The sequence below is a fragment of the Cygnus olor genome, chromosome 6 (assembly GCF_009769625.2).
Source record: "Cygnus olor isolate bCygOlo1 chromosome 6, bCygOlo1.pri.v2, whole genome shotgun sequence".
Lineage (NCBI taxonomy): Eukaryota > Metazoa > Chordata > Aves > Anseriformes > Anatidae > Cygnus > Cygnus olor.
In genome coordinates, this window is record NC_049174.1 from 12,452,876 (window position 1) to 12,465,288 (window position 12,413).

The following is a 12,413-nucleotide window of genomic DNA, read 5'->3' on the forward strand; positions in this document are numbered from 1 at the left end:
AATGTGAATTCTTTGCTCCCATTGTTCTCCAATTCACACCGTTCACATGGTGGAGACTTCTTCCTGCTTCCTCCTTGTCAGGGGAGACAGCTTCAACTTCAACAATATGGATTTTATTGTACCCCCCCTACATCCCACTTCTGCCCCTTGTCAATAGCACAGAGGCCCAAACGCCATCTCAGCTGTGAAGAGGAAATGACTATTCACAAGACACAAAGGTTTATGGATTTCTGCCTAACAAAAGATTATTTCTAAGCAGACTCTTCATGAACTGATGCCTCAGTTCTTCCAGCAGGCAAGCAGAGAGCCTCCAGTCTGCCCAGCACAAACCAGCGAGGGCACTCTTCAGGGCAGGTGTACTAAGCAAGGTAGCCTCTTAATCTTCTCACATGCACAAGCGCTATTTTTCATACCAGCTGCATCTTAAACACTCAGTTAAGATGGTGATTAGTGGTGGTGGTAGGGTGTCACAGTGGGAGCTTTCTTAAGAAGAAAAGGCTTTGATTGAGCCAATGAAAGCTGTTGCCAGGGAACCAGATGCCATGAACACACCACTCCAGCAGTGCAAGAATACAAACCATGTGAGCGCTGGACTGAGCTTTAAATGCATTTGCTGGTTGAGGCCTGAACACACCATTAACTCTTTCAGTACCCAACAGAGTTCACACAATGAACAGGGAAGATGGGAATCTGTTACAAGCTCAGAGGAGCAGAATATCTCCTGATACCTCTCTATTATACCCGGTTGATTCAGAAGAAAATCAGAGGGGGGAAACTTTTAACCTTTAGTTTTTGACTGGCAAAGCAGGTTTGTTTGTTTTTTTTCAAAAGTATGTGAGGAAACTTTCTTCAAAGTAACAGTTTTATACTAACGTGAAAAGGAATCAGATAAGTGCTCAGACAACCCTGCAAAAGTATTAATTTTGTTTTTGTAGGGGGTGTTACACATGAATTTTGATGTGCACAGTGCATTCACCAGTCAGTTCCTCTGCAAGAGGAGCAGAATAGCTTAGATTCCACTTTTCCCAGATCTGAGCTGGTTTCCAACACAAATGTTACCGATTTGAATTTTATCTGATCAGTTGCCAATTTGTTTCAAAGTTAACTTTCCACTCTGATTACTAAACAGCCTTGTACTCCACCGACAGAGCATTTTTTTTCTTAATGTAAATTCCACAATGCTCTGCAGTCCTACCAGTAAAACACAGCTAAAGCTCTAATTAAAAATCATGCCTGCCACATGTCAATTCATAAGAACTAAAATTAAACTAACAAGGGGCTGTAACCAAAACTTTCTTTGAACACAGTAGCCTGCCTGCTCCATTTTCCAGCAGTAATGTTTGGAAGCAGTTCTTGCAGGACAATGACTTGTCCCAGACACTCTCATCTTTGGGCTTCCAGTTTGAACCTAGCACAGGTTCCTAACTACTAAAAAACATTCCCATCTGAAAGCCCCTTCCTTACTGAGTAGCCAGCATTAGCTACGTGCAACTGCTTTGATCCCACAGAGTTGATAGCTGTGTTGAACAAGTAAGATGTTGCTGGCGTATTACAGAGAACTCCCCCTACCAGTCTCCATTTCAGCCTTCTTATAACCTGTGGTAATGCCAGCTGTCTAGCAAGCCCTGAGTTGGGGTCCAGTGCACTACTGCCTTTTTATTCCTCTCCCACAGCGTAGAAGGCCTGGGGGAAAGGAGATAGCAATACCATTACAATGCCTAAGTGGCCATAAAGTCCTACTGTGAGTCCTAACAATCTGCACATATTGTACACAGGTACAATAAACTTTGGGCCCCTCGAATTTATTCTAGTGGATTGGCAAGAGCAGATAGTGCAAAGCTGATTTAAAATCCTTACACAATTCCTGTGCCAATTCCTGCCTGGGTTGGTGATGATGCAGAATTGGACTTGTGGTTGTCCACAGCTGCTCGTTGTCAAGATGACACCTACAGTTTGTCACCCCACAGCCCCTCGGAGTTCCAGCTACCAGTTATTCCATGGCTGTACTGCATAGCTGAGAAGTGGGAGAACACACACATGTATATGGCAAACTGCAGCGCAGACAAACTTACCGTATGCCGCCACAGAGTGCTCCTGTCTCACCAGACACTGAACGGATTTACTTGAGGGTCCATGGGCATGCTGTGGCCCTGAGACCCCTCATCACTTACTGTGTTGCCATGATCAGGGGCTGCCTGCCTGCTGCTGATATAACTTCTGGATTTAATCTGCAGATAGGCATGCCAGGCTTACTGCAGTTGTTCCCACTGCAGAACCCCCTCTCAGGCAGGACACCACAGACTCTTTACAGAAGTTCTTGCGTAACCCTCATAAAATAGGGAAAAACAACACTGCAACTCAGCTTAGGTTAGCCCTGGATAAGTGGAAGAACTGGAAGAAATATCTACAGGCAGAGAGCAGTTATCTAAACACAACTTTGGCAACATACAAGGGCTAACAGCCCAGTTTTATAACCAGTTCCATACAAAATCTCCAATGATCAAAAACAGTCAGTGTCTGCACTTTGTATTTTGAGTCTAAAACATACATACACCCAGCTAGATATTGCACAGTGGCAAAGGAAGCCATTCTGGTGTGCTGGCTTAGTGGGACATCAGGATGAAAGTGTCACTTACTGAACAAACATGCTTCCATGGCATGTCAGTGACCTCTGCAGAGCTCCATCTAAGATCCTGGGCAGATGTGATCCTGCTCAGTTTGCAAGAGCAAACAGTACTGCAGTGCAAGATGGTATTGTTACAGAGGCTAATAATCCAGCCTCTGCGCTACAAAGAGGCGTGGACGTGCTGAAGTTATCATGCTGGCAAGTGACATTTAACACTGGCTATTGCTTTCCACCTCCTGCTATGCGTTGCTTAGCTCCTCACCAAACATAATCATCCCCAAACATACATAATCTTTACATTTATGTTCACACAGGCATTTGTGCTGCTATGTTAGAGGGATTTCATTAAATTTGCAAGCTGGAGCCTTCAAGAAACATGAAGTGCAAGAAGTACTGGTGCATTTCCAAAATGTATTTCCCTCCTTATCACACGCAGGAAGGTCCACATTCCAGTTGACATAATTGCATGTGTTGTGTCCCCCCCGACCTGTACACATACTCTGGATCCAAGTGGCGGTACAAGGATTACACCTGCTCTGGGGCAAAAATGACAGCTGCCTGTAGGACTCTGCTGTACCCTTGGTTGCAGCAAGTGGAAGATGCACAGCTGATGAGGCAGAAGACAGCGTGCAAAAAAAGGAGACCTTCCTGCACTGAGGAAGCTAAATGCTGTACTGAACAACTATAGTCCCCAGACACAGCACAGAGTCCCCGTGCTCTTTCCTCCGGCTCCATACCCAGCCCAGATTACCATGCCCAGCTCTCTGACAGACCTCTGCAACAAACCCACCCCCACTCACCACTGCAGCCCACATCCCCTTCAGATTCATCCCCACTCATGCCTCAGTCCTTCCTTTTCCCTCTCTGCTCCCAGCCTTCCCAGGGCTCCCCATGTCCCCTTCCACTTCTTAGTGCTGCCAATTATTTTCCATTTCCTTCCTCAGGTCCTGCTTCTGTTTTCCTTGCTCAAATTGTTTCCTCCTTTGCTCTCAAACCCACCTACATCCAGACCAGCATCTGGTCCTACTTTGAGTTTACTCATTTTTCCCAAGCAAACTCCTCATTACAATCACTATCTCAGTTAGATACCCTCGGATATTCAATGAAAATGCATGTTTTCCGTAGCTGTTCCATACCTACAGATTTGGACAGCCTATTCCAATGGTATGTTATTCTGTATTTTCACAAGTTTATTTTAACGGCATTTAAAACAGACCTGATGTAGCACTCAGAGATGGATTTTTATTTGTAAAATATATACCCTTCGTAGATATAAACTAAGGCAGACTAGCCAATAAAACTGACAATCTTAAAAAGCAGTGGACAAAAGGCAGTTGCTACATCCCCTTCTCACAACATCAATGAAATGTAATTAAGCACTGCTTAGAAACTATGTGGCACAGCCTTGCAGAAGAGTGGCTGAAGAAATGCAAAGCAGAGAATCAATCACAGGCTTTGGAAGTGAATTTAGATTGATATTCTCACCTAAATCTCTATTTTCTTAACTTAATTTACATTTGGTTCAACTCATTTTAAAGTCATGAATCACAATCATTTGTACATCTTGGAAGAAAATTATCCTAAGCTGGGGAGAGAATTTAGGATTGCCCTGCCAGCACAGGCTCATTTCTATTGCTGTTCTGTTACGGAAAGTGTCGTTTTCGCCAACTGAAGAAAGCAGCTCCTCTGTTTGAAGACATACTTGTTTTGTACAATTTCTATTGCTGTTTGTATATCGTAAAGCACTTTGAGCACATGGAGAGTGAAAGACACTGTATAAAATAAAGTTAAAAGTTGCAGTGTTGTAGTGCGCTGTAAATCTTTGTACATGGCAGCAGGGGGCACTTCCACGAGATGATGCCGAAGCGCGGTTGACCGACTATCCTGGTTTCAAGGCCAGGCAAAAGCGCACACTGTGTTCACATCTCACTTCTGAAAGCAGAGCACGCCTGTACTCAAAGATAGCTCCCCACCCCTCTTTTTCCCACTAAAAATCCTCACAGCAGTTGAGTAGCTTAGCGAGAAATTAAAGAGAAAGAAACTTGTACCTTTGAATGAAGCATGAAGAGAGTAAAGAACCACACATCTGAGCACAGAAGGAAACAAATACCTGAATAAGTCTTGGCAACCTGGTGCTAGCGTGGGGCCCAAAGAACAGGATCACTATGGCAGGAGTCAGGAACACAACTGAGAGGCTGAGACTCTTATCTTCCTCTTCAGTTACCTAAGAAAGGTGAAATGTTCTTACAGTAAGTTTCTGCATAAAAAGAGTTGAAGAACCAGAGACAAAGTCATTCAAGCTACATAAAGACCTACACAAATACACAGAGGACGAGCGTTCTACAATACAATCCCCAGAACTGGTCTCTTCCAGCTCTAGTAATACTGTTTTTCTCCATTCTCAGCTAACAAATAATGGAATTTGGGGGACTTCCATAAAGGAAAAAAAAAAAGCGCAATAAAGCAGGTTGGGAAGAATAATGTCATTCTGTCAGCTACAGGTATTTACTGCAGGACAGCACATTCATTACATATGAACCTGCCCCTTGTAGTATTTCTGTGCTTGCTTGTGCTCTCCCTCACTCTCTCCCTGGCTGATGTAAGGAACTTAATTTCAGTTTGCCACCATAGCAACAGAGAAACAACCCCTGACCACAATAAGGAGGATGGTGGCAGTGGTTCACAGATCCTGAGATGTTGCAAAGCAACCAGAGTGGAGAGAACAAGTATACGGGACATAGAGGAGAAAAAAGTAAGCAACTCCTCTGAACTTCCCTCACACTTTTCAAAAACACAGGATGCTAGTCTGGCTTTTCTGCTCTTTGGAGTAGCACATTGGCAAGGCACAGAATTTATGAACTAGTGCATTTCTAAACAAAGAATCTGGCTGAGTGCTCTGACAGTAAATTTGCTGTTCCAGGGGCAAACTGCAATCTTTGAGAGCTTGCTGACCATCCTGGGGTCAGGGAAAAATGCCTAATGTCTCCCTGCTAAGTCACAGCAGAAGGAGGTGATGAAAAAAGAACAGGAGAAATTGGGAGCGCTTTATGAACCAGAGGTGAGTAGCTGTAAGAAAATTCACTGCCATAGCTCTCAGGGATTGAATCTCTTCCATTTTGGAATGTTAACTTACAGTAAAATAATAATTTTACTGCCAAATTATTTTACAACATTTATTTGCCATGAAAATTAAGAATGCCATAATAACCAATGGGACAATATAATACAAGATACATGTGTCATAGCTAAAACTGAACAATCTTTAAATTATTGTTTTGAAGGTCACGACACAAAAAATACACATTTCTATACAAAAAAATCATTGTGTTATTAAATGCCAGACTAATAGGTAAACCTGCTAGTTTGTGGATTTGTATGCGGATTGTTTTGGTTTTTGAGACTACATCTGTTATACTGATTTGAAATATTTTGTTTGAATAGCATATACCATCACAGGAGTTTCACAGGAGCTAAAAGAACAGACTCATTTATATGATGCACTGCAGTGTTGCGATGAAAAGTGAATACATCACAGCCACAGACAAAGGCAGCTTTTTCCTGTGAGTTCATACCAACAACACTAACCCTGACTCAATAGAAGTCAGAATTATTTCTGAAATGAGCACATTTTGAACCTAGTTATGCAGAAAAAAAAAAACAAAAAACCTAAAGCATGCAGGATACAGGTAAGAATTTACCCCAAAATTTCCTCCCAGCTCTATCACAGCAGCATTACTAGAGTCAGGGCTGGAAGGAAGCATCAACTTTGTGAATTGTTGACACTACTTTGAGGCCGATTTTGCATCTCTGCTGTACATCCCAGAACCATGACCGTTTCCTCTGTTTAGCATTACTACCAGAAAAATTAGCCTAAGATATAATTTTTGGTCAGTGGGAACCAGAAAGTGACACTAACTTTACATCAAAGAAAGTATGTGAACACCCCAATAATGAGAATAATTTGGAAACCTCTACTTTATTATTTGCGTTCAAGATACCAGAGAGTTTCCCAAGAGAAATTCTTGTATACTTGTATTACTTTATTCTCTCAATGATCCACGATAGCTGATTTATCAGAGCCCTTCTCACACACCTCGTTCAAGGCACACCAATGGAGAACAGATGCAAAGCATCTATCTTATCTGCGGCCTTTATAGGGCAGCCATTCCTCTAACCCCTGAGCGCACAGGGAGGTATTTCAGACCGAGATGGACTCTCCCAGTCAAGATAGCATAATCTGTTTGAGATGCATGGCTGTTGCTGCCTTCCCAAACATGCTAAAGTTTATGAGGGAAACCCCAGTTTTTGAAACAGACCCCATATTAAGGTCTTTTTACAGCAACCTCCTCTCTCTTGCATAGTTAACTTCCTCTTTGCTGCTGATGACTTATGTAAGGGCTTGTGTGAAGAGAAATTTCTCAAGCTAGCAGGGGCCAGACTTGTCTATTCACAGAGGATCCAGCATAAAAAAGCCATGGCCTAATTTGAATGCTACAGAAATAGTCATTATCTCTATAACATAGCAACTGCCTGCCCGACCTGAGGCCAGGGCCATGCTTCTGAAGCTGGTGCCCCCTTTCTAAAGAGATCAGTTAAACAAAGAGAAAAGGCAAAGGGAAAATTTAAGCTGAATCAGGAAGTGAGCTACAATTGCTTTATTGCTAACACATTTGATCCCTGTACTTTTACATTTCAAATCCATTAATTTGCCTTTTTTTTTAAAAAAAAAAGCATTTCACAATATTAGTGGTCATGGATGCAATGAAGCAAACCAACATGACTGCTGTAGTCTGTGACCCCCCAGTTTTGAAGAACTGGTGTGATACATACCGTACTGAGTACTGACAGGAATATGGCCTTAGCAGGCAGGCTTATCAACAGACATCTGTACTACTTTCTTAGTACAGCGATATACTATGCTTGACGCTGCTTGTATGTAGAAATTCTGAGGGAAGTGTTTCATGTCTTCAATACTGCCCCTGAAGTGCTTCCCATACTTAGAGCACTTCTCAGATTCACTCAGAAGTATCCTAAAAGCACTTTTGCTTCATTTCTTGTATTCTATAGCCCATCAGACACTCTGGACCCCACGTAAAAACTGAAGTATCCCCGAAGCATTGCTAAATGGGCATCCTTTATTAACATGCACATGCAGACTGCGCCCAGAACTGTGCCTCCCGCTTCTCAGCACTGGGGGCAAAACGGATCGCTCCCATGGCGAGCTGGGGGCTGCAGAGGCCACAGGAAGGAGAGATACATCTGAAATGGGCAGAGCCAGGGAGAATAAAGGCAAAACTCTGCAGATGTAGGCTCCTGCTGCCACTGAGATGAAGGGAGAAAAGCCAGAATGCCCTTGTCAAATGAGACTCCACCCTGGTGGCAACAGCAGTAGCAGCCTGGCCTTACAGGGCTGTGGTTATAGGCAAGGTACACTGCACGCTCATGGGCACTGCCCAGCAGGCCTGCTACCCTCAGCAAACACCTACTGTATCTTCATCTAGGACAGGACTTGTCTGGACCTCATCCACAAAGCCGTCTTCCAATCCAGGAGGAGTCAATTCAAGTCCCCACTGAAATAATCTAGTATGTTGCCCGATTAAAAGTGGGCTAAGTCTTGATCATTAATTCATAGCCTGAGCTCTGGCTGTTCAGTACTTTCTGCTGTACGTGGTCTACTGGAGAACAGCATAGCTCAGGTCCTAGCCGTGCTGTACAGTGATTCTTAGGTGCAGACAACAGAGCTTGCTGACGGCAGCAGATAAAACCACAATGGTGAAAGCATGTAAGGAAAGAATAATTTCCTGTGTAGTAAGTAAGCCACAAATAGCCCAACTGATAAAGGATTTTCCTTTACTTTTACCCCTCCTCCTTTTTTTTGCCTTCTGTTTCAGGATTATTTGAAATGGAAGTCTCATGACAGTCACTCCCATGTTAGCAAGACTTCAAATGCAAAGCACATTATGAAGGACTGCTTGGGTCTGTGTCTTCCAAAAACCTACAGTCCAAGGGTGGGTGCACTGCTTCTGTACTCTGAGAAAATGGCTGAGCCTTCATGGAAAATGGGCAGTAGGAGAATGCACCTGTGGGGCCACAGATATGGAACAAAACTACAGATGAAGTTGCACACCCTCCAAGACTTGAATAAAGCCATCATGGCACATGGAGGAAAGCAGGTAAGAACCAACAACTTACATGAGGCCTCTGGCTCTGTTCCTCTAGATGTTAAATTACACAACCACTCCATGAAACCTCAAGAAGACTACTGCTGTTCACTGATGTTAATAAGCTGCTAATAAAATTAACCTAATACTGAAACATATTCTTAGCATCATCTTCCCTATAATCTTCCCCTCATTTCTTTGAAAGTTATCAGCTATAGTTCATTTATCATGATTAAATTTGTACCTGTTCTAAGGTTTTAAATGGTGCCAACATGGTCTCTGTGTCTCTACATAGGGTGAATTATTTCTCAGACACATTGCTGTATGGAGAGCATGGAGAGCTGCTTCCTTTGAAGCCCACATGGAGCCGGATTTTGGCTCTCATAAAGTCTGCTGGAATTTTGCCATCAGCATCAACGGAGCCAGTTCATGTGTGGATTTCGTGTCTATGAACCCTGACAAGGAACAAACCTTCTCAACTTCTATTCAACTGGAAAAAAGTTTTCATGCTAACTAGCTGAGGTTTTTTTCTTCCTTGGATTAGAAAGGGAAGTGTCAGCCATCCCACACGATACTCATCACTCTGGCTCCCATATTTCTCAAGTCCTAGTATAATATTCAAAGCAATTACATAATAGTATTTTGTATTCTGCATAACTCATTGCTATTAAAACTAATAAGCTACACCCATGCCAATGACATGGGGTATTTTTCCTGCAGTGCAGCAACTCTAAAAGAGGTAGAAAGCACACTGAGGCTTTGTAAAAGGACAAGACTTATTCAGCAATCACTGATGGTGTGAGATACTGTAGAGCTGCTACCAGACTTGTCTGGGAAGACTTGGCTTAACTCATTCTTGGCTCCACCATCAGTGATGTAATGAGTTCATCCCAAACTTGTGGCAAGAATTTATTTATTCATTCTTTACAACATCCTACATCCTGATCTGTTCTATATATACACCCAGTTATAGGTTCACAGATGTCTATGACAGTAAATTCTCAACCTAAGCAAGCCTATGCTGTGCCATTTCCCTGATGACCCAGGACATTAGTAACTTAAGATGAGTATCAGGTAGCAAGAATCCTCATCCAGCATGATATATTTTCTGACAAATACTTAAATATTGCGTGCTTTTACACTGGAAGACAAGTCAGAATTGACCAATTTACAAAACAAACATAGGTTGTTTTTTTTTCTTCCAGCCGTTTCCTAGTGGTTGTTCATTTTGCTTTCCTGCAAGTCTGTCTCCAAACTAAATGTCAGAGACGAGGCTATTGTGCCGAAACTGTTCAAAGGAGATGGGAAAGAAAGTCTTTTCTCCTGCCCATCATAGGAGTTGGACTCAATGCTCCTTGTGGGTCCCTTCCAACTTGGGATGTAAATCATCATTCTATGATCTGCACTCTACTTCAGGGTCTAGGTACAGTGATGGCACTCTGACACGGGTTGATGGAAGTTATATTACTTGTCAGTACTATAGCAGCCCTGATGAGCAACTGCTTGGACACAGCTAGCTAGCTAGGTGACAAAAAGCGTTGTGCACAAATATGACTTGATACCACCCTTTGTAGTTCCTTGATCCTGGAATTCTGTGGCTTAAGCATTAGTTACTTCGCTACTATCCAACAATCTCAATAGAATTAGGGCAGCTGAGGATTTTGGCAACATCTTCACGTCTCTAACTAAATCCCTTATTCTTTGGGAAGGAGAATAGGGAGCCCCTATCTTGGCTTTCTAGTACTCCACTCAGGGATTTCCCAACACTGAAGGTTCACGTTAGGAATCAAACAACTTTAGACACCAGTTAAAGAAGTGACTGATTTATCTAGATATGCATCTTTTTATTCCTGCAATAACGTAAAAGCAGTAGAGTGGAGCCAAGGATTTGCCTTACAGTGATTTGATACAGTCAACATTTCCTTGTTAGAGTGCCTCTGTGCTCATTTTCTGGAGATAATATTGCAGTAGGTTGGTCTTAGGATTTAGATGAGGCATGGGTTGAAGCTTGCCAAATACATTTTGGAAGCATACCCTGAGGGTCTGGGAGGGCATGGAGCAAGAAGCAGAGATACTGCCTTGCAGAGTGTCACTAGCACAAGTTCTGCAGGATACAGCCCACACACCTACCAGCAGACTGAGACTGCCAGACCTGACATTCAGAAACACTCTCAAGCCCAGCTAAAGTCATCAACATCTGCAGGTGTTCTCAGAAAAACTCTGGCTGCACAGAGTAGATGTTTCCTGAAAAACAGCATTGAAAGGCGGAATTCAACCTTTGATTGGGAAATAAACTACAACAAAATTATTTCCCCTCAAGTCTGTGGCACATCTAAATAATCTGTGGTCACAGCCCTTAAGGCTTCCCTTTCCTTGGTCAGCTGTCTATCCGCACTATTAGTTTCATTCAAGAAGAGTAAACAGTCTCAAGATTGGAAAAAGAAAACAGTACATAGCATTTACAAAATGTGTGCCTGCATGTGTATGCGTGTAGGACCGTACAGGTGGAGAACTGAGAATTTTTCTTCCTCTCTCTGTGTTAGCTGAAATTAAGTTATTTGTTGAAAGTCACAAATAGCAGGGGATAAGAACACCAGCCTGGGATTCAGAAGACTTGAGTTTAACTAAAAGAGGTCACCACCATTAAAATACGAAGAAACCAGACACCTTTGACAAACAACTGCATCACTAGTGCAGGACACCGAGAGCAAACAGCAAGTCTGTGATAAAACTGGCAAAGCTAATTAGAAGTTAGTCAGCAGACAGCTCTGCAGCTGAAAGATCTGTTTTAATCTTATGACTAGTTGTTACTTTCACAGCTCTGTAGAAGAAGGCCACAGAAGCCCTGCTAATATCTTTGGCAGCTCTGGCAACCCTATCCCAAAAATGATCACCCCAAAAAACCATGAGTACAAAGGGTGACCTCAGTCACTTACGTAAGGGACACTCATGAAAACGCAAAACCAAGATCTCTTGCCTGTCAACTATAATACAAGGTACATCCTACCTGATACCTACAATTAAACTGCTAGATTATTTTAGGTTTTTTTAGTCGTTGAACAAGGTTAATGAAATTGACTTTGACACATAAATGGGTACGTGTCCATCTCCCATCCCCTCCTACCCCTTTCAAGGTCTACAAGTTAACCTCACAGAAGTGAGGTAATGCTTACTGGCATCCAGAGAGTGGTCTCCCTGCTAGTTTGTCAATAATTAACAAATTATCTGTTCCATAGTAACTGGACCAATATCCCTACTTAATACTATGTTCTCTCCTTCACGTGAAAATATGCACACCCAAGCTACCAAATGGCACCAATGTTTAGTTATTAATCTGACCAGACTGAAAACAACAATCAAATCCCTCTTACAAGAACATTGACTTACTTACACACAATTTCTTAAAGCTGTCTGCACTTTCTTGTTTATCTATCATTAGCCTACAAGATGTTTGTAAAATGATTCATGCACAAGATAGTTAATTACAAAATACACAAGAATAAAAGTTGAAAGCTCCAATTCCTTATGAATTCTATCTTGCAAAATCATTTGGAAGCTTTGGCGGTTGCCTCATGAATGTTTTTATTTCTTGATAATGCTAGTTTATTACCTCGGCTCCAGAAATA

At 42.4% G+C, this 12,413-nt stretch overlaps 2 long non-coding RNA genes across 3 annotated transcripts in view; one reads left to right on the forward strand and one right to left on the reverse strand.

Annotated features, from left to right (window-relative positions):
- Window positions 1-12,413, reverse strand: part of LOC121072156 — a 145,762-nt gene that overhangs the window by 87,632 nt on the left and 45,717 nt on the right. For both annotated transcript variants that reach the window (XR_005821033.1, XR_005821034.1), the window contains exon 5: window positions 4,737-4,850. This is a non-coding gene — a long non-coding RNA (uncharacterized LOC121072156). The remainder of the gene's footprint in view (window positions 1-4,736; window positions 4,851-12,413) is intronic.
- Window positions 5,057-9,506, forward strand: LOC121072157. The gene is made up of 3 exons (XR_005821035.1): window positions 5,057-5,684; window positions 6,068-6,186; window positions 8,518-9,506. It is a non-coding gene; the product is annotated as an uncharacterized LOC121072157 (long non-coding RNA).